Raw genomic sequence first — 24,072 nt, 5'->3', positions numbered from 1 at the left:
TAGGCATCAACCTGTTTGTTCGGGCCAATCTTGAGAACACTGGATGGATTTTGATGCAGTTTTTACTATTCTATAGACCATTTGTCGAGGAAGGTTTAGGTGTATGAAACATTAATGTATAACAAAAGGAGACAAGCAGTGACGATTAAAAGAAGTGACGAGATAAAAAAACAAACATCCAAGCCCTTTCTTGGCTTACGCTGCCTAAACCGTTAAAGATATATTGCAGTGATGGACTTTATTTTATACCATGTAGAGATTGATATGTATTATTCAGTTTCTCCAGAAAAATTGATGTAAGCCCTGTTTACTGATACAAAATGTAAATTTTCCCTTTTTTTTATCATTCCTATTTAATTTATGTGAAAAACAATTGTTTAACTGTAAATGAGTCCAATTCCCATTAAGAGTCGGCTTTGGCATGAGATTAAATAAAGCACAGGTACAGACACTTAACGTGTCTGTAGTTGACCTAAGTGGGGAATGTTTGTTTCACGGACAACTTTACGTGGCCCTTTTGCGTGTCATGTCAAAAGTAAATCTTTTTGTGTTGACATCAGGAGGAAAAACGACTAATGTCATCTACACGGTAATCTTATTGGAAATTTCTAGTCCACTAAAAGTTAAACAAACAAAATAAATGATTCAATGTCTAAAGACATGTTCAAGCCAGGAGCACGGTGTGTAATTAAAAAATTCCATTAGCATTGTGTCTTATTTTTAAAGGGGCACTGTGTGATCTTGTGGTCATTTGATAGAAAAAAGAAAAAAACAAACTCATTTTTAAGTAAAAGATGTGTGTGTTCACTGTTCAGGCAGGCATGGCAGTGATACTATGTTAAATAATAATGCTCAGTAGGTGCCATCCCACTGAATTATTTTCAGCTCTGTAAGATGCAGTATGAAGTATTTTTGTTTTTTTAAAGAAAAAAATTATTTGTATTATTATAAAACTTGTGTATGTTCAAGAAAGCCAGGCAGTGGTATTGTGGTAAACAATAATGCTCAGCAGGTGCCATGCCTCTGTGTTAATACTATAAGTGCTCTAAGTCAATAGATGAGCAGGAGCAGCACTAGCGCTGCATCTGTTGCCAGTCATGATGATACTATTTCTTCAACATCTGAATGCCGGTGGTCAAGGGCATAGAGGGTCTAAGACAGGGCACCTGAAATCAAAACAATAGTTCACAATGTTAAAGAAAAAAACATTACCTCTAATAATAAAGGGAAAGTTTTCTACCAAAAAATATAAAATTGCCAATATGCCATACCCCCACCACACATGAGGAAAGGAAAGGCTCAGTCCTTGACCTTTAGTTGTGAGTGGTGGTTCTAGAAATACTGTGAGTCAGACATCTTCTTCTGTAACCTCACATGATGATGCAACACCTCTAGAAGAAGTGTTAAATGTAAAACAGGCAAATCAGTGCAGAAAAAAATCACTAAGGCTGAAAAACAAACTGTGTTTTTAGAAACAGCACAAATCCTGGGGAGTGTCTAAGGGTGTCCACGAGTGCTATATGTGAGTATGACATTTCTGATACTATCAACCATTTCTGCAACCTCTGCAAATGTGGGGATGAGAAGTACAAATAAAGATGGAGACATAATAGAAATTAAAGGATGCAAATGTGGAAGTGCAACAGGAGGATGAGGGATACAGTTGTGTACTATCTGATGCTGATGAGAATGTTGATGATGAGGATTTTGATGATGAGGATGTTGTTTATGTAAGTCAGCCACCAGTGATAGCAGTCCTTGCTCATGATAAAAAGAAAGCCATTGTCATGCCTTGACATAAGACCAAAAAAGCCACCTCTTGCATGTGGAATTATTTTTATCTAAATCCATACATCTTTTGTGAAGGCATCTGCACCATTTGTGAGGCCAAAGTTAGTAGAGGAGGGAGGTTAACCATCTAGTCAACTCCTCCCTATTACATCATTAGCAAGTTCATGTAAAATTATAATAATTTGCAATATTATAATAAGCAGTCCATATCAGCTTCCAGCAATTTGGACCAGCACTTTCAATCTCCACTGCAACAGTCTCATCATTAATCTCCTCATTAATGATTGGAGGTAGTCCTTCCAAAGTATTGTTTTGTAGAGGCCCAAAACAAACCAAGGTCTCCAGCCACAAAAGTGGCAGTCCCTGTCACTGAAGTGCTCAGTTTGTTAAACTGTGCATGTCCTTTTTAACATCCAACATAAGAGTGGGTGACAACTTTTGTTTTCATAATAGACTGTATTTTTTAGGGGCATTTGAGGATGGTTTTTTTTGCATAGACAACAATTTTTAATGGATATTGCTCTAATACAGTACTACACATCTTTAAAAAGAAAATAATAATAATACAAAATTAAATGCCAAGTATTCCCAACAAAGGTTAGAGAAAAACATAATAAAAGGAGGCTGACCTGCTAGCCATACTACCCCCCTCCTCCCTCATAGATTTTCTTTGGCAATCAAACTATTAAATTAACTAACTAATCAATCCTTCCTTCCTTTGCCTGCCTTCCACTGCATATATATGCCACCTCCATATCCCTGTACTGCCCTCAGGCTTCTGAACTTCTTCTTGATTAATGAAAAATTATTGGTTTCTATGGGGTCATATAGTTTATTTAACTGTTATCCTGCCTGCCACTGCTGTGTGGCAATGTTTCATAGACGTGTTACATTTTTTTAAACTGCTGTACGTTTGTGCCACTGGTCTGTTGCTTAGTTTAGCCAGCCAGCCTTTGTACAATATAGGTGAACAATATTGTGAACTGTGAGCTGGTCAAAAATTACTAGAAATGAATGAAAATTTATTTTATTGAGGTTACTATTACTGTATTCCCAAAATGACATGATCTATCATTTAGATCAGATTCAAAACACATGATGGTGGTTTTTCAAAACCAAAACATGAAGATGAATCAGGATCCAAAGCCAAAACTCGGGGGACCACACACATTTCTGTAAGCTATTAGTCTCAAAAGACTCAGCTCCTAGCCAAAAAGTAACATTTTAGTCACTTGTAATATGCAGACATCTTTACAAGTAACATTAAACTTATACATGTGCTGTAATAAATCATGATAAACCATCAATATTCTTGCAGCTCTTCATCTGCTGTCCCTCTCTATAATTCCCTACACTGGCGTCTTCTAAGATAATATACAAATTGCTGACCCTTGGCAGAAAAATTATTTTATGAGTCCCACCCCACCTATATATCTGACCTCATCCCATAATAATCTCCTAGTCACTGTCTGTAGCCTTCAAGTGAACTTCCTATCTCATAAAATAATCTCTTGTTTAGCTATAATACATGTACCAACAGCTCCCATGCAAAGGAGCTCTGTAGCCCACCCTTTCAAGCTTTACTTTGCTTTAACTGTTTTCTGTGATGACAATGAGGAGTTTACCCAACATATTATTATCAGGCTTTGATGCATAGACAATATCCTGCTCATTTGGAAAGGCAGTGTATAAAATCTTTGTTGATTTATCAATATGCTCAATTCTATTCAAATCAACTCAACCTCAATTTGACCTCAGATATAAACCATTACGAGATTACCTTCCTTGACCTTAAGATCCTCCATAATGAAACTGGTGAAAGTGTCACAGTCCTGTAAAGGAAAAGTACATCTACCAACAGCTTAAAACAGAGTACAAGCTCCCATTTTCCACCCACAACCTGTTCCATCCCAAAAGAAGAGCTTCCCTGGTTAAGGCATAATTGTTCAGATAAAAGCCTATATCAGGAAAGATGCAAGGAACTTACTATCAGACTCAGAGATAGGTGGTATCATCATTGCAGGATGAAGGAAACCAAATAACTTGCCTCTTTGACTAACAGAGATATGCTCATATATCCTTCCAATAAAAACAAACTTAATGAATTTGAGGGTATGAGATTCACGGGCCAACTTTTGCCACAAATGGAGAGACATCCAATTAAAAACATTGGCCCATTCTTGATGAATAAAAACTTTTATAAACATTTGATTGATAATCCAGCAATGAGCTGGATAAAATCTAAACATTTTAAAGATATTCTTCTCAAAAGTAATTTTGTAGAAACTCCCCGAAAAAAATCCAGAATAAAAGGCCGTGGCCACTTTGCAATCTCAGCTCCACAGCCAGGACCAATTTATGGCCTCTGCCTGCCTATGTGGCATAATTATGTAGTGCAGACACTGATGTATGGCATAATTATGTATATAACACTAATGGGTGAAAATAATTATGTATTGTGGGCACTAATGTGTGGCATAATTATGTATTGTGCTCACTGATGTGTGTCATTATGTATTGTGGCACTGATGTGTGGCATAATTATGTATTGTGGGCACTGATGTGTGGCATAATGATGTATTGTGCCACTGATTTGTGGCATAATTATGTACTGTGGGCAGTGGTGTGTGGCATAATCATTAATTGTGGGCACTAATGTTTGGCATAATTATGTATTGTGGTCACTGATGTGTGGCATAGTTATCTATTGTGGGCACTGATGTGTGGCATAATTATGTATTGTGGGCAATGATGTGTGGCATAGTTATGTATTGCAGGCATGGATGTGTGGTATAATTATGTATCGTGATCACTGATGTGCAGAATAAATATGTATTGTTGGTACTGATTTGTGGCATATTTAAAGATTGCGGGCAATGATGTGTGGCATAATTATTTATATGGGCACTGGTGTGCACCATAATTATGTATTATGGCACTGATGTGTGGCATAATTATGTATTGTAGCATAAATATGTATTTGGGCACTGATGTGCACCATACCAGGGGCGTATCTACCCATTGGCCAGGATGGCACTCACCAGGGGCGCCGACCAAAGGGGGGCACCGCCCGGCAGTGCCACCAGTAGCCAAAGGGTGGGCAAGTCCCCTGGCCCCACAAGTGTAGGGCAGACTGCAGTGATAGCAGTCTGCCCTACACAGTTTACAAACACACATCCGCCAGCAGCAGCTGTGTGTTTGTAGTAGCAGCCAGCAAATGAGTGTCAGACAGACTCTCATTTGCTGCTGTGTTGTCCGTGGAGGGAGCCGTCTGGAGCTCACTAATGAGATGGGAGAGACGTCATATGTCATGACATCTCTCCCATGCAGGAGAAGAGCGGCAGGGACTCAGAGTGGACTGCGGCGGTCGCGTCAGGAGCGGGGATCAGGTTTTTGTTCTACAGGGGGGCACTGGAATAGGGGGTGGCAGCTACTGGGGGCACTCTATGGGGGGGTGCCCACTACTGGGGGGCACTGTATAGGAGTGGCCACTACTGGGGGCAATTTATGGGGGTGGCCACTACTGGGAGCACTGTACAGGGTGGACTATTACTGGGGGCAATTTAGGGGGTGGGTGGCCACTATTGGGGGCACTGTATAGGGGTAGCCAATACGGGGGGCAATTTAGGGGGGGTGGCCACTACTGGGGGCACTGTATAGGGGAGGACTACTACCAGGGGCACTGTATGGGGGGGACTACTACTGGGGGGCACTGTATAGGAGTGGCCACTACTGTGGGAAATTTAGGGGTGGGTGGAGACTACTGGGGGCACTGTATAGGGGTGGCCAATACTGGGGGCAATTTAGGGGGGGTGGCCACTACTTTGGGCACTGTATAGGGGGGGGACTACTACTGGGGGCACTGTATAGGGGGGACTACTACTGGGGTCTACTACTGGGGGGGCACTCTATGGGGAGACTACTACTGGGGGCACTGTATAGGGGGGCTACTACTGGGGGCACTGTATAGGGGGGCTACTACTGGGGGCAATGCAGCATAGGGGGATTACTACTGGGGGATTACTATTGGGGGCATTGCATAGGGGGCGGGGGGGCGCCAGTCCATTACATTGCCTGGGGCGCTTGATACACCCCTGCACCATACTTATGTTATATGGCACTGATGTGTGGCACAATTATGTATTGTGGCATAAATATGTATTGGGGCAATGATGTGTATCATAATTATGTATTGTGACACAGATGTGTGGCGTAATTATCTATTGGGAGCATTACTGTGTGGCATATTGTGTAATGTGGCAAAAATATGTATTAAGGGCACTGATTTGTTGTATAATTATGTATTGGGGCACTGATATGTGGCATAATTAAGTATTGTGGGCACTGATGTATGGCATAATTATGTATTGTGCCACTGATTTGTGGCATAATTATGTACTGTGGGCAGTGGTGTATGTCATAATAATTTATTGTGGGCACTAATGTTTGGCATAATTATGTATTGTGGTCACTGATCTGTGGCATAGTTATCTATTGTGGCACTGATATGTGGCATAATTATGTATTGTGGGCAATGACGTGTGGCATAGTTATGTATTGCAGGCATGGATGTGTGGTATAATTATGTATCGTGGTCACTGATGTGCAGAATAAATATGTATTGTGGGTACTGATTTGTGGCATAATTAAAGATTGCGGGCAATGATGTGTGGCATAATTATTTATATGGGCACTGGTGAGCACCATAATTATGTATTATGGCACTGATGTGTGGCATAATTATGTATTGTAGCATAAATATGTATTTGGGCACTGATGTGCACCATACTTATGTTATATGGCACTGATGTGTGGTACAATTATGTATTGGGGCATAAATATGTATTGGGGCAATGATGTGCACCTTAATTATGTATTGTGACACTGATGTGTGGCATAATTATGTATTGTGACACTGTGTGGCATAATTATGTATTGGGAGCATTGCTGTGTGGCATATTGTGTAATGTGGCAAATATATGTATTAAGGGCACTGATTTGTAGCATAATTATGTATTGGGGCACTGATGTGTGGCATATTATGTATTGTGGCACTAATTTGTGGTGTAATTATGTATCGGGTACTGATGTGTGGCAAAACTCCCTTGATAAATATGCCCCTTAGTGCTTTAACTTTATCTGTGTATAATATTGTTGAGGTTCAGTTTTGCTGGAAACCAAACACATTTGTACTTTGGGGATCCGAGTCAAATCGAGTCCCAGCTTGGGTCCCTCTTGGGGTTCCGAATAGTACTGAGTACCGGCTCAGGTCTTCTTTAAAAACTCAATCTTGGGTTTTGGATTGCATGTAAACATCCAAATTAAATGATTTTAGCTGTTTTTCATTAATTTCATGAAATCCAAAACCAAAACAGAAAAGACCCAAAACACTTGATGATGATTTTGCCAAAAACAAAACCATAATATTTGAGGGTGTGTTTGTCAAAACCATAAATTTGAGGGTGGTTTTGCCACAACCAAAACACAGGTGTTTGTGCACATCTCTACTTTCAGGGGTGACAAAATCTATATTCGCTTCTCAAAAAAAAATAGGCTTGGACGAGCCATGCCTTGAAAGTACTTATCCTTAACTCTAGTTTGCATAATTAGTTTAATTATATTAATCTTTCTTTCAAGCTGATATCATATACTGTATTTATTTGTTATTCTATGTCAGTAACACTATTCCCTTAGAGTAGTGTAAAATATTGTAATTTTTATAAAGAATGATATTACTACTACTACTACTACTGATAATAATAATAATAATAATAATAATAATAATAATAATAATAATAATAATAATAATAATAATAATAATAATTGTATTATTTAAAATGAGAAATACAAATAAGAATGTCCCCTACACTGTAAGCTCTTTATCCTCTATCCTTCCTTTCACTGTACACCACTTACAGACAGAGGCCATGGTGCACTGTGTCTGACCCTCCCAGGACACTGAGCCACTGAGTGTTGTTATTATTATTATTATTATTATTATTATTATTATTATTATTAGCATCATTATTATCTGTCACCCACCTAGATGTATATAAATCTCACTGATTGATCCTCTCTCCCCCTGTTCTGTCTGTTTGAATATTTTGTAATATTTGGGTTTTTATTGTAAAAATCCCTGTACCATGGAACAGATAATTTGTGTCATCATATAATTTAATAATAATAATAATAATAATAATAATAATAATAATAATAATAATAATAATAAAGTCCCCATGTTTGAAACTGAACATTTATTTCTACTAACACTGGGAATTTCATGTGTAAAAAAAAAAAAAATTACTCTCTGCTATTATATAAACGTTCTCTAATTTTGTATGAACAGTAATTTAAAGGTTTGTGCATATTTACTCATTTAGAAAAAATATTTCCAACTCTACTTAATCATAGTTTATTTATTTCCTTAAGTTACTAAACTAATTCACCCAAAAACACAGATTGTGAAACAATCTCAATACATAATTTCCAAAATAATAGGCAGCCATGTGACATAAACATAAAATAAATAAATTTTGCTCCCTACTTACTACTTATGATTCATAAGCACAAAATTACTAAATGTTATATAATGCTCCACAATTTGTCAATATAAACCCTCCGTACTGTATATTCAGGTCACTCATGTCTGTGCACCCTGCATGCTTTTCGTTGCCTCCATCTTGTCCCCATTGCAATTACTCTGCATCGATTTGGTCACCTTTATGCTGTTCTACTTGATTTACTTACAGGGATCTCTTTCGTATCATTTATCTCCTACTGCACATCTTAGCTGAGGGCAGGGGTTCTGTCTCACAATGTTTCCATTAGCATCAAGGTATTGATTTTTTTCCCTTTATCCGTGTATATGTGTATTGCTATCAGTGTAGTACTATGTGTCCAGTGCTATATAAAAATAACTAGAGGCAAATTTATCGCAACACTGATGTAGCAGGAATAATTTATCTGATATCAAGTATCTCATTGATGAATGGCCCTGTAATGATTGTGGTGCTTGTGAAATGTCACACACACATTAAAGATTATGTCCATACCGGACAGCTCAATAATTCAGTCCCCTTCTATGTGCTTCTGTTCACTAAAGTATGTTGTTAATGTTGTAGAGCCACAATTAAACAATAGAAAGCAATATTACATATGTGTTATTCTGGAGACTTTTGGGGTATTTATAACTAAACCAAGCTGTAGAGTGAATGTGATAAAATAGACTTTGTGTGATCCAACGCTACAGTATTAGGAGTTTTTGAATCTTTTTGTTACTGCACTGCAGCTTCACCTGTTGGGTTAGGTAGACTAGCAAATGAAGCCATGGATATATGATTGCAGGGCACAGTGCATACCTATAATAATGATGAGATGGACTGGATTGTTGTTGCAATATGCACCTACTGCGGGGTACGGATACACAGAATGGTTGCTCAATCAATAAATTGGCCAATCACAAGTGCATGTAGCAACAGAAAAAAGTGCCATATTGGAGGATCCGGGGGTGCCTCCAGGTGAGTTGGATCTCAATTTAGAAATACACAATTGATTCAAAGTGGTGCTATTAAATTGTAGTTTAGGATCACCAGATCAGAGATGTCTAGCTGTGGCTGGTGGCTTGCAACCATATGTAACTAAGATCTATGCATTGCTCTTATCATGTACAGTAGGATGTAAGTTTATTTTGCTCATCCATTGCAGTATTTTCTTGCTTAGATTAATTTCTCCATTTAATGCTTTCTCACTGCATCTATGTTTCTTTAATTTATTATGAGGGTGGTCCCTGGCAGCCAGTACATGCTGATGGTGTGGTTCTATAAGTGGCCTGTTTTACATGTAGTTTGGACCTCAACTCTAAATGAGGGCATATAAATCAAATTAACTAATTTTAAAGACTAAAGAAGAGAAACACTGTGCTTTAATATTTAAGCTGGGACATCAATAAACCACACATGAATTAAAAGTAAAAAATATATAGTATTTATTAAATGGAGCCAAATCGCACCACATGGATCACATTAATGGATGCACATAAATAATTAAGAAAAATCAGTACAATAAATCCTATTAAACATAAAAAAAAAACAAATACAGTGTGTTCAACAGTATAAAAGAGTTGATCAGACTCTTATATAAAGTACCGGAATAAAAATGAAAAACAATAAAGAATTTGAGACATATAAGGTATCCGAGATAATTGTATTCAAATTTGTATCCAAAGAAAATAGTATCCCGATGGCTGATACAAATAGACGACTCTAAATGATATCCCTAGAGATCCTGTCAGGTAATGGGACATATAGCCGTTATTCCTCTAGTTATGAGGATTAAATTTAGCCTAACAGTACTGTGTTGAGGAAATAGTTGGCCAAAGATGTGAGGATCTGTATCTTTATAATCCACTGCTAATAGTCAAAATCCTGTATATCCATGTCTAATCACTGCAGATTAATGTTGTTAATAGGTATTCACTGACACCCTGTATCTAAGGCTGTATGTTAGGGCAGGAAAGAATGAGTCCAGTATATATCATCTGCCACAGTATTTGCGGCTCTTAGATCAATAGGCGACAGCGGTGTCAGTGCAATGGTCCACCGCAAGCCGCTCACAGCCACCGTCTTGATATCATGGAGGCAGCACACACAGCACGGTGTGAAGGGAGCAGGAGATGATGAGCCTGTGAGGCAGTGCTGGACCTGAGCAGCTCACATGTTCAAGCCGCCCAGTCACTCTGGATTAACTGAGTTGGAAAAAAACGCGCTCGTCCGTCAACCAGTCGGGTAATGGTCAGTGTAGAATAACTGGTACTTTATGTAAGAGTCTGATCAACTCTTTTTTACTGTTGAACACACTGTATTTGTTTTTGTTTTTTTATGTTTAATAGGATTTATTATACTGATTTTTCTTAATTATTTATGTGCATCCATTAATGTGATCCATGTGGTGCGATTTGGCTCCATTTAATAAATACTATATATTTTTTACTTTTAATTCATGTGTGGTATATTGATGTCCCAGCTTAAGTATTAAAGCGCAGTGTTTCTCTTGTTTAATTTTTGTATGCGAGGTTGACAATAACCTCTTTTTACACTGCTGCACTAATATTTGATCCCCTTGCCCAAACAGCGCCTGGATTTTTACTTTTTTATCCTTTTAAAGACTAGTCCAAAATCATATTAGGGCCATGTACTCTTTTCACCGTTCCAACCACAGACTTTGGAGCACAGCTCTGTAGCTGCTATAAAGCCACCTGAATCATTAAATAAAGGGCTTAATTCAGAGCTGAATGCTCTGACCAGAGTGCTCGCTCTGAATCAGGTCCACCCACAGCTTATGCGAGCGTCCATGATGATGGTCGCGATGGTCAAGAACATCGCGACCATCGGGCTTGCGACGAGACTCTGCAGTAGGGTCTCACTGCTGCAAGCCCTGGAGTGATTTTGGCTCTATCAGAGCCAAAATCACTCCCACTGACATCACTAGTGATGTCAGTGGGGCCGGCTTCCATCTGGCAGCCACACCCCCAGCACGCCCACCAAAGGGGGCGTGCTGTCAATCAACATCGACAGCACGCCCCCTTTGGTGCGAGACCCGGAGCGACGGAGAGCCCGTCGCTATCCGGGTCTCACGCATGCGCACGACGGAGCTCCCTCCATCGTGCGCATGCGCAGTGGGGCAACATCGACCCGCTTGCGAGCGTCCTGCGCTCGCGAGAGGGTCTGAATGACCCCCAAACTCCCTATAATAGCACAGGTTTAGTGTACTGGTATTACTAGCAAATGTAAAATTGCTATCATGTATTTTATCTGTACTAAAAAAAAGTCACATACAGGACAAGTTATATAGTAGAGATAAGCAAAATTGTCAATTTGTTCAGTGAAATATTTTGCTCTTTCTATATTTGTCTTCCCACATTGCAGCATCAAAATTTCCCTTCCCTTGCCGCAAAAGAAACTCATTTTGTTCTTTAGCTTCAATTTTGCTCATCTCTAATGCATATCTCATTAGTGTTACATTTAAACCCCCTCCACTCAGAATTTTAAAAGCAGATTTTAATCAAAGATTAATAACACTTTTTCAATCCTAGAAAACCTGTATTATCCGCTAAGCAGCCTTAGTAAAGGTGTTAGTAAGTTACTGCGACTACAGGGTGGTTTACACTAGGGGTTAAATTTACTAAAGTGAGAGTTTTTAGAAGTGAGTTTCAAAAGTGATGTTGCCCATAGCAACCAAATCAGATTCTACTTAACATTTAACTAACACCTTCTAGAAGATAATAGCTAGAATCTGATTGGTTGCTATGGGCAACATCACTTTTAAAACTTACTTCTAAAAACTCTCACTTTAGTAAATGTACCCCTACTGTAGGTGTCCCAGACTTTATAAAAACTGAGCGTGGGTCTCTGGAGGATTTCATGGCATTGCCAATAATTCCCTCAAAATTTTGCCGTTAGGTCCGTCTCCTATATACTCGTATTTTTATTCCTAAATGTATCAATGGCAAAGATGTGGACGTATTCATCTACTGCACAAAATTACACTCTACTGTGGTTACCATTCAGAGGGAACACATTTATTGTCCTGGAATGGCTAAGGTCTAAATAGATCGTTCAAGCTATTTTATGACAAATCATTGATTAGATTAGCTGTGTCTAGCCTGGTTAATTTCACTTAATTGGAAATAAAGTACTATAATTTGCTTCCTCTGTATCAGCTATAATCAAATGGGGTGATTTGGCAAAATACTCACATATTTCTTGATGCTTTCCTCAGCTTTGGACATTGAACACTGAAGCAGAACACACCGATTAGTCTTTGGTCTGAGGGCCTGATTCAGAGCCGCTCGTAAGCGGCCACTCGTTTGCTCTGAGCAATGTTCGCACAACTGCACATGCGTATGGGTCGTAATGCGCATGAGGCAACCAGTCATTGCGGCCGGAAATCGTGCACTCGCAAAACAGCGAGGGGCTGCTAATTTGAATGACAGAATGTACCGTTTGTGGGTGGTAACAGGGGAAGGTGCTTGAAAACGGGGGAGTGGAGATCCGAACGCAGGCATGCCTAATGGTAAAAAGGGTGTTTAATGGGAGTGCATAATTAGTAAAGGAGCGTCATCGACCACGTCACTTGGTTGTCTTTTAGCCTGAACTGCTCGCAGTGATTGTGGTATGAAAAAGCTACCACAAGCACTGCGAGCAGTTACATCGAAAGTGATGTAATCGGGTACATCACTTTCGATGTACCCGATTAATTAAATAAATAACGGAGATGACGTGTGATGCGAACGGCAAAGGGGCGTCTTTACTAAATAGCGAGCAGATTTTTCATTCGCTCGCTCAGACATAGAGGCGTCAACAAACCGCAATGAGCGAGAGCACAATTTAAATAGCCGGCCCCTTTTTTTGAACGACCGTCCGGATCTGAATCAGGCCCTGAGTTTATACAGTGTATGATACATTCATAAGTGTTACTCTTCAATAGCATAATTCCTGTCTAAGTATGGTGTCCCGTTGGCTTTTTTCATCCCAAGGTTAAAGCACAGCATTTAATTGTTACAAATTGAAATCATTCACTTCTAGGAGTAAATCAGAGATGAAATCACATGACCGTTTTGAGCATTGGAATGTCTTTTACAGTGCCGTTTGCTGGTTCTTAATGTCAGTGTTAAACTGGAATTGCGACACTAGGCTATAATGTCACCGAGCACACCGCTGAGGATGTCAACAACCAAGATAAAAAACAGCAGAGGTGGGGGCAGGGGTGTGTGCGAGGGGACTGAATTTTTTGAATAATAGAGAAAATATGAATTGTGAATGGCTAATAAATCAAACTTCACGATATATCCTACAACAACATGGAAGATAAGTGCATTTTATTTTGAAGATAAGTAACATGACACAGAAAATATATATGCATTTAATTATCCTAGTATTCTAAGTGGCAGCGACATTGGGGTTGACATAACCGAGTAACTAAACGCCCCAGACAGCTATTAAATTTGACAAAGAAGCTGAGAGAGTGAATTTAGTATTGAAATAACTGCTGTTGCTAGACTACAAGGGCTTCCACGCCTTAAAACTGACTGATACACTGACCTCACTCAATGCAAATGTGTAAAAACGAGATATAGCAGAAAAAAAATGATTTACAAACACGTAAAAAAAGGTTGTTATTAAAATTAGACATAATCCTAACAAATGGAACACAACAAGCAACAAGATATCAATGAACATGCTGACTGTGCTGCATCACAGGGAGATAAAGGGGGGGCTGCACTTAGCAGCCCTTGTGAAACAGAATACAGGGATTTGTTCTTTAATGGGTTTATCAGTTGGTAAAATGTCATGTGCGTCTGAAACTGTGCAGAGCTTTTGTCTACAGAAGAGACAGAACTCTTTCTTAAAATCAGTTGTTTAGAAGACCCTATTGTGGTTACAGGTCACATGTAATTTACAGAGTTTATGCAGTAGTTGGTTGTTACAGAGTTTATGCAGTAGTTGGTTGTTACATAGTTTATGCAGTAGTTGGTTGTTACATAGTTTATGCAGTAGTTGGTTGTTACATAGTTTATGCAGTAGTTGGTTGTTACAGAGTTTATGCAGTAGTTGGTTGTTACAGAGTTTATGCAGTAGTTGGTTGTTACATAGTTTATGCAGTAGTTGGTTGTTACAGAATTTATGCAGTAGTTGGTTGTTACATAGTTTATGCAGTAGTTGGTTGTTACAGAGTTTATGCAGTAGTTGGTTGTTACATAGTTTATGCAGTAGTTGGTTGTTACATAGTTTATGCAGTAGTTGGTTGTTACATAGTTTATGCAGTAGTTGGTTGTTACAGAGTTTATGCAGTAGTTGGTTGTTACAGAGTTTATGCAGTAGTTGGTTGTTACATAGTTTATGCAGTAGTTGGTTGTTACAGAATTTATGCAGTAGTTGGTTGTTACATAGTTTATGCAGTAGTTGGTTGTTACAGAGTTTATGCAGTAGTTGGTTGTTACATAGTTTATGCAGTAGTTGGTTGTTACATAGTTTATGCAGTAGTTGGTTGTTACATAGTTTATGCAGTAGTTGGTTGTTACAGAGTTTATGCAGTAGTTGGTTGTTACAGAATTTATGCAGTAGTTGGTTGTTACAAAGTTTAAGCAGTAGTTGGTTGTTTTATAGATTTTAGTTGTTTTTATATGTTTTTTTTTTAATTCCTCTGTGGAGTGGATGGGAAAGCTTAGACAGACAACATTTATAATGTACTGTAGATTGCTGACACTTATAATCTCTAGATCAATAAGGTAAAGGGGGGGGGTCTAATTAATCTGCCAAATCACTAAACCCCTTTGGATGATTGCTATACTTTTATTGATATGAATAGTAGCAATCACCACATTTATCACATTTTGTTATCGAGCCAACAAAGCACATTTAAAGATTTTCCCACTTTCTCTTACCTATCATTTATTGATTTGCACAAGCCCTCCTGACACTTTTAATAGTCACAGGGGGCTTTGCTTTAAATCTTTTTGGGATTTTTGTATAATTAGGTAGCATTGTTAGTTATCATTGCCCTTGTATGCGACAGCTACTGTACATAGTGGTTTGTCATGAGAACAGATTTGTATCATACTGACAGGTAAAAAATATAAATTATATACAGTATCAGGTGATAAAAACATAAATATGAAAAACACAAAAAAAGTGTTTAGTCATAAATAGTAAGCAAATTTATTTCCATGTTTTAGAAATGTTCTGTTCAATAAGCAAGGAAAATATAGTAATTAATCCACTTAGGCCCTCATTCAGAGCCGCTCGTTAACAGCAGTACGCTCATTGCGTTCCGATGTTGAGAAACCGCGCATGCGTCGGTGTAACACTGCGCATGTGCGTACGGCAAATTGCGAGCTTTTTTTGTCTCGTTGGTCAAATTGCGAACAGGAAGTGACATGTCAAATGTGATTGACAGAACAGGCCATTTTTGGGCGTTGACGGGGGTGGAGATGGAAAAACGCAGGCGTGGCGAGGCGTTTTTGGGGCGTACATACATTATATGATGCGAACGTCAAATGTGTTCGTACCAAGTCATACGTCACTGGATGATCCTCTTTCCGTTCAAACTGCTCGCACAGCTTGGGGTCTGGATTACTCGACCACATTGGCGATAGCCTTGTCCTCCGTCCCGGGCCTCAACGATGTTTCATCGATTAATCACGGCTTGTCAGAAAAACAATCAATTTTGAATTGAAAACCAGCTTGTAATGTGTTTTGAAAAGAGTTTTTTTGGTGAGCACAAAACCGTACGCAGGTGGAAATCATAGCTGCTAATTTCAGGATTACACAATCAATTAGCGTACATTTGTAGGTATGTTTTTTTTTCTTTGAATTTTGTTTTTGTGCTATTGTAACAATAATGTCATCATGTTTGTGTGTATTTTACCATTTTGCTTTGGTCAGGAGAATTTGCATCCTTATGTAACTTTTAAAGTGTTCCTTAAAGAGCCCTTTTTTTTAAAACACTTTTATTTTGGGGGGGGGTCGTTTTTGGCTTGTGGGCCAGGATTAACTCTAAACCATTTATAAAATAATGTCACAATACAATGTAGATCATTTTTTTTTAATTTATTTGAAAATATAAACATTTTCCGGCCCATTTTTGGCCAAAACTTTTTGGCCAGTGTTATTCAATAAAAAATAATAATTGGGACAAACATAAAAGGTATGGAAACTTAAACCAAAAAATTAAAAACAATTCACAAGAAAGGAGAGGGAAGTTTTGGCCCTAAAGGAATATGGGGCAAGCACAGAAGGAGTGTGGAAAAAGTAGCCAGTGCTGTCAACGTTTTTTCCCCCGTTTGGCTGGGGGAGGGTGGGCGCCAGACCGGGTCCGGGATGTCATCGGGCTTGCCTGTCCAAAGGCAGATGTTGTGGCCTCTGGACTAGGCACAGGGCTAGGCACATTTGGAGGATTGGCTGATGTTGTGCCAGAGGTGGAGGATCCTGATGTTCCGGCAGGAAGGGAGGTCGGCTCCACCATGTGCTGGCGAACGAGCTGCTCCAGGGCATTGGCGATGCGGATGTTGGCCCTGGTATTTTCCGCCAGGGCCTGACCAATGGTCATGTTGGCCGCAGCATTTTGCTCCAGGGCCTCTGCCACCCGTACCAGACTGGCGTCCATCCTCTGCAGAATCTCCGTATGGAAATCCGATTTAAAATTGAGTTCTGTGAGGAGTGCCACTGCCTGCGAGGGGGATTGCCCTGGACTGGCTTCTGCAGGGTCCTCAGCCGGATGTACTGATTCCTCCCCTGCAGAGCCAGCAGAAATTCTGCGGCCAAGGCTCCCCTCTGGAGCGGACTCATCCGCCTGTGTCTCTGTGAGAAAAATGAGAAAAGAGTCACATTAGAATCTACATATTTGCACAATAACATTTCAGAGTTGGTTACATCACAATATTTACCTGGGACAACATGAGGAGCCGCAAAGTCTGGCATGTCCGTATCCATGTTGGACATGCCAAACACCTCCACAGCATGCACACACCCCTGTGCCAGCTCTTCCAAATCATTCAACTCCAATGACACAGGGGTGGGACCCCCACCTGTCCCCCTTGCATGCCTAGCCCTGTCCGCCATTTTTTGTTTCAGGAGATATTTGAAGTCTTGCCATCTGTTGGTGAAAAAGTAATCATTATTCCTGCATTTTGTTTTTTTTTGGTTTTAGGGTAGTCAAGTTTTTACTTACCGCCGTTTGACATCCCAGGCTAGACGGACATAATCACCCACCGCATTGACAGCCCTGGCTATCTCCTCCCACATTCTCCACTTCTGGCTTGCACCCATATTCCTGTCTGCCTGTGGCAGGATGTCCACAAACTTCTGAACCAAAACCTCCATCTCCTTTCTTGTGAATTGTGGCTGCCTTTTCTTTTTACCTGCTTTGTCCGGAATACTGGGCCCAGCAGCCTCTTCCATGTCATCCTTCTCACCTATTTGTTTAAACGTTGAGAAATTTAAGCTTGCAAACTTTCATTATATTATGTTTCAAAATAATCCTTGTTTGGAAATGCCTGAAAAACTTACCGGCCGACTCTTGGCCATTGTTAGCCTGGTCTGTAGCCATTTCTTACATCCAAACAAGAAATACACCAGAAAGTTTTTTTTGGGTCGTGACGTATTTATACATGCGTCCTTATTTTTCGTCCGCATCATTGATTGTGCGTTCCTATGATCCCTCCTTAATTTGCGCGGGAAAATAAACACTATTTATGGCTTTGGGCATCTCAAGTCGAGGTGGCGGTTGTTGGTTGTTGGAGGTTATGTTGGTCGGAGTGGATTGTTGGCGGGAATTGTATTTGGCGGTGTTTGGCGTTTTTTTCTGTGTGTATTTTTGGAGTTTTTCTTTCCGTTCGCTTTTTTTGGTGTGGTTCTTTTATTTGTTGTGTCTTTTTTTGGTAAGTTTTTGGCCGTCTTCCTTTTGTTCACTTTGTGTATCCTTCTTTTTGTTAAAATTTGTTCTCTAATTTTTTAACAATTCTCCTTTGGTAGGTTTCTTTTGGCTCTGCCCCAACGACCTTTTTATCCGGTGACTTATATATCCTCTATTGGTAAGTTTGTTTTTTCACTTGTTTATTAAATGTTCATATTTTGTTTAACGCAACTTTGTTTAACCTTACAGTTTTTACCTTTGGTTTTGTGATTCCTAAATGTATGAACTAATTAGCGCATTTTTATCTGGTTATTTTCTGTATTGTAAATGCGAACTAATTAGCGCATTATTGGCTGGTTATTTTCTGTATTGTAAATGCAAACTAATTAGCGCATTTTTATCTGTTTTTTTTCTGTATTGTAATTGCGAACTAATTAGCGCATTTTTGGCTGGTTATTTTCTGTATTGTAATTGCGAACTAATTAGCGCATTTTTGGCTGGTTATTTTCTGTATTGTAATTGCGAACTAATTAGCGCATTTTTGGCTGGTTATTTTCTGTAGTTAAATTGGTTGAGATTTTCCAATAGGAATTTTTTTAGAATTTGGGGCCCAAATTGTGGTAGTCTGCACACTGTCGTTTTGCTCTTTGCCGAAATGTGTGTTTATCCCCTTTTATGTTTTGTATTGTACCCAATTTAGAATCCTAAATGGCCACACTAAATTTTTGCATTGTTTGTTTGTTTTTAATTTTAGGCTTGGTAAATCATGACAATACCCCGGCATGTAAGCATCATTGGATTGTATCGTAAAGATAAGTTTTTTTTCAATTTTTTTGGGGAACAAAAACCTTACATTCAATTCTTGCCATTTCAGGTTGATCTTGGTCGGATTGTTGTGGCCATGCTCCCGGAAGCCGACCAACCTCAATCTCGTCCCAGGCATAGGCATTGTAGGCATGCAAGGCCCCAGATATATCGAACACGTGTCACCCTTTTTGGAATGCCAGATGATGAGGTGTTAAGACGCTACCGTCTTCTGCCCCAAATCATCATAGACACTCTCTCATTAATAGAGAGTGATCTTGAGCGCCAAATTGACAGTCCTACAGCAACACCACCACTTACGCAATTAATGGCGGTGTTACATTTCTGTGCCTCAGGATCGTTTCAAACCACGGTGGGAATAGTTGCGGGAATCTCCCAATCCTCCTTTTCCAGGATCCTGAGGGCAGTGATGGAGGCCCTTTTCAAGCACCTCCATCATTTTATTCAAATGCCTTTGTATATGGGTGCCCTTAGTGTGGCCAAGGCCAATTTTTACCAAATAGCTGGCTTCCCACACATCATAGGGGTTGTGGATGGTACTCACATACCACTTCAGCCTCCAGCATGGCTGGAGGCCATTTTTCGGAACCGCAAACACTATCACTCCCTGAATGTAATGGTGGTATGTGATGCCTCCCTCCAGATCCTGTCCCTGAATGCAAAATAACCCGGGAGTGCACATGACTCATTCGTCATCCGGCAATCAGGGATATGGCAAAAATTAAACAACCTACAAGCTGGTGATGCGTGGCTTCTGGGTAAGTGGAGATCTTTAATACATAACAATGTTAAGCTTGATACACAGTGATCCTGATGTTGTCACTTCTTTTTGACAGGAGACAGTGGCTACCCTTGCACGCCCTGGCTGCTCACTCCTTATTTGGCTCCCACACCAGGGCCACAAAGTGATTTCAATTCCGCACTTACAGCCACCAGGCAAGTGGTTGAGCGCTGTATTGCCTGTTAAAAGGCCGATTCAGATGCCTCCACTGCTCTGGTGGCGAGCTCATGTATTAGCCGGATATGGTTTCGAAAATTGTGGTCCTGTGTGGGATATTTCACAACATCGCCATAAGGAGTGGTGTCCCAATGCAGCCAGAGGATGCCTTGCCTGAGGATGGCCCCCCGAGGTTGGTCGGAGGTCAGTATGTGGGGGGGCCATACGCGATGATGTGGTGGCCAGATATTTTAGGTAATTATTGGCACAAAAGAAGTTCTTTGACACAATGTGGTAAGGATTTTGGGAGACCATCTAATTAATTTGTTTATTATTTCCCATCTTCTATTTGATTTCATAATCTTTGGGACTGAAACAATGACTACTTCCTGCTACCCAAAACAAACCTTCATGGGGACACATTGGATATATATTCTGGACCCAATATTGCAATGCCACATTTGTGGAATCATGTTGGCATGCTCATTCGTCAACCAGTTCTTTTTTCATATGGTGTTTGATGGGTTGTACATTTTGTTATCACTGTGTGTATTGTTTGTGAGCCAACACTTTGGTTTTTTAGTTATGTGTTGAATAAATTTTTTGAGATTGTAATTTTGCAAATTTTCTTGAACATTGCAAGCAAGTGTAACCAGGTTCACCCACGTTAAAATTGCTTAAGAGTTAATCCTGTAATGTCACAATTTGCTCAAAATTTAAATATGCTTTCTGGGTCAAAACCAACACCAAAAGGTATTATGTAGAATCAGTATGCTTTGGAATCTCGGGCTAAGCAGGTTGCCCCCAAAATTGGAACATGTAAAATGTACTAATTGAAAAAATGTAAAACCAAAAAATGCCCCAAGCCGATTGTTACTGTTAGCTGTTTCATGTGCCTGTTTTCTAAAAATCTACAACAAACAATCTTAGTGACATTAGTTGCAAATACTTGCTGCAAGAGTCTACTTATGTAAGTGTAAACAATCTAAGATTTGGAGACAAGGAATGAGACTAAACTTTAAATTTAACTTTTTTATTAGGAAAAATAATTTGGGTATAAAAATAAAAATTATGGACGCAGGATACCAGCCATACAATCAAGGACCACCAGCAGGCCGATCACGTGGCCCCACATCACTTGGACGCACCCGGCTAGGTCCGCCAAATGCCTCTTGTCCTCTGTGGGTTAGAAAAGTGTGGGGCTCAATACATAATTTAGGAAACACCCAGAAAAAACAAGCAAAACAGCTATCCAAAAATGACAATAGTGTGACCAAAAGCACATTTAACCAAAAAAACCAAAGGCCACAAAAATGGACACCCAAAAAAAAAAAAAAAAGACTGTTTTGCCATGTGGGATATGTGTATGGGGAAATCAGCAGTAAAAGGTAAAGACAAACAGAGATATACCCAAACTTTTGACAAACCAAAAAAAGGAAAAAGCACAGACACAGGATTAGATCAAAACATTTTAAACCACAAAAAAGGATAAAAGGGAAACATACCGTTCAGAATGACGGCTGGCCCAGAACCAACTCCCTCGTCCTCCTCGGAGGTGGCCAAATTCCCCAACGAGGTGGGAGGGGTGATGACGGATTCCGGCGAGGGGGTAGTCACGAGAGGGGTGGTTGGTGGGGAGGGGGAATTGGGATGGAGAGGAAGTAGCACAGAGGGATGTGCGACAGGGTCTGGGCAGGCTGGGGAGGAGGGGGAATTTAGGGTATTTTGGGGAGAGGATGTTTGGCTGGGGGTTGGGGAGAGGGGGCCGAGAGCACCGTCTTTGACGGCGATGATGCCGTAGTTTTCGCTCTGCCCTAAATGATGGAAAACAAATTGAGGTTAGTTTAGAACATCACCTTGTTAAACGCTAATTGTTGAACCCCAAAAAATGAAAACATGCACATGCAGATATGAGTACAAAGAATAAACAGGCCATACATGAAAACATGCACATGCAGATATGAGTACAAAGAATAAACAGCCCATACATGAAAACATGCACATGCAGATATGAGTACAAAGAATAAACAGGCCATACATGAAAACATGCACATGCAGATATGAGTACAAATAATAAATAGGCCATACATGAAAACATGCACACGCAGTTATGGTCACAAAGATAAACATGAAAAACAAAGTCAAATAAACTTACTTTCCGCTATCTGCATGCGAAAGCCAGTAGAAGCTCTATTCTCTGGAAGAGGGCTAACATTACATATAATGTCAGGCAAATGAGAATTATGGGAGCTCTCAATAATGTTATATAGATGTGTCCTCATATACTGCTCCTCTAGTCATGCAAATAGCAACTCTCTGCAATCCAGGTCCTGGGTGAATGGGCCGTGCAGACTGTCTTTCTCACTCAAAATGTGCATCTTATTCCCTTTCTGTAACACATAGTGGTCTAGTTACTAAGCAGTTTTAGGAGACAGAGTGAAAAGAGATAAGGTGCCAGCCAATCAGCTTCCAACTGCCATCTCACAGGCTGTGTTTGAAAAATGACAGTTGGGAGCTGATTGGCTGGCACCTTATCATTTTTCACTCTGTCTCCTAACACTGCTTAGTAAGTAGACCCCTTAGAAGTGGTAAAAATACAGCACTGTGTATCCTGCTCAATTTGGTGTTGGCATTTGTACATCTGTGTGTGACTGATCATGAATCTATGTAAAAAGCTCTCCAGTGCAAGCGGGCACACAGAGGTGTCCCTCTCTGCGGTGTCACCCGGTGCGGGAGGGATGCTGTGTGTGCGATTAAGTCGTGTGCAGCTGAAAATGGGGTGAGGCCTCACAGGCAGGGGGCATGGCCATGCTGAAAGGGGTGTGACCTTTTGGCCCAAACCGCTGTGGTCCCGTGCTTCTACTGAGGTGGGGGGTGCCGGAGGTGGGGACTGCCCTGTGTGCAGTGCCGGCTCCCTCACAATGTCTGGAGCCGAGTGCTGCCCTTAATACTACAGCGCAGCACTCAGCTCCTGTCACTTGGGAGTCTGCACCTTGGTGTCACCCCTCTTCTGGTGACACCCTGCACCCTCCTTGTGATAGCACTGCAGCCACAGCTTTTCTTCTCACCAAGTTCCTTTGCAGTTCATGTGTTAAAACAATTCCTGTGCATTTAAAGTTGCAGCCTAGCATTCTAATACACTTTGAGTTGTGCTTTGTTGTACTATGATGGAAATGAGATGCAAAAATGTAAAGAAAAAATGGTACGCTACACCTCTAGGAATGCTCAGTCACTTTGGGTGTCTCCCGCCATATGGCGTAGGTGCTAGGTATGTGTAGACGCATCTGTAGTATTAATAGGAACAGACAAGTAAAATCTTCTGCACATAATTATTTTGGCCCATAAGATGCACGATATATTAAAGGACATGTAATTAAACATTAATTACCAAGAGGACACCTGCATGGATTTACTGCTTGTTTTTTGTGTCCAAGTTGGTTCAGTTATATCAATGTTGTATAAGATATATTGGGCAAGTGGTGGATGCAATGCTGATGTTTGTGGTGCTCAGTAATTATTTTTGTACTGTGCATGTGTCTGAGTGTCACTGCAGAGGTGTAGAGAGCCGGCCCGGGCCAGGTGAAGGGGTGTGGTCTAATCACGACAGGTGTGTTAGGGAAAAAACTTTTTGCAGCTCCGCTAAGTTGCGATGTGTGTTGGGGAGGGAGCTGCTGTAATCCCCTCAACCCAGATCAAATCCAAGGGGGGGCACAATCAGCACTGTGTGCTGGGGAGGGAGGTACTGTGATCCCCTCAGACAGCTCAAATCCAAGGGTGGCGCAATCAGTGTTATCGTTCCCCCCCAGAGGCAGAGGAGACTGCTGCTGCTTTCGGCAGTGAGCAGTCTCCCACTGTCAGCCAGCACACAACAGTATGTGCTGGGCTGCTGATAGGTAAGAGGGAGGGGGGGTGGGGGTGTTGTGGTCAGACCCAGGCCCCTGCCGGGCCCCTCCAGCAAGTCTGATGTTGGGTAATTAGTACCCTCCCCCCCTCTCAACACTCCTGTACGTTTCATTACCAATGGCGGTTACAGTGAGGACTTGGATGCAGGATGATTGTCAGGGAGTGTTTGTGGGAGGTAACGGGTGTAGACTCCAAATCAGGCATGT

This window comes from Taudactylus pleione, unplaced genomic scaffold (assembly GCF_031769625.1).
Source record: "Taudactylus pleione unplaced genomic scaffold, aTauple2 ptg000781l, whole genome shotgun sequence".
Lineage (NCBI taxonomy): Eukaryota > Metazoa > Chordata > Amphibia > Anura > Myobatrachidae > Taudactylus > Taudactylus pleione.
Note: the sequence above shows the minus strand (reverse complement) of the source record.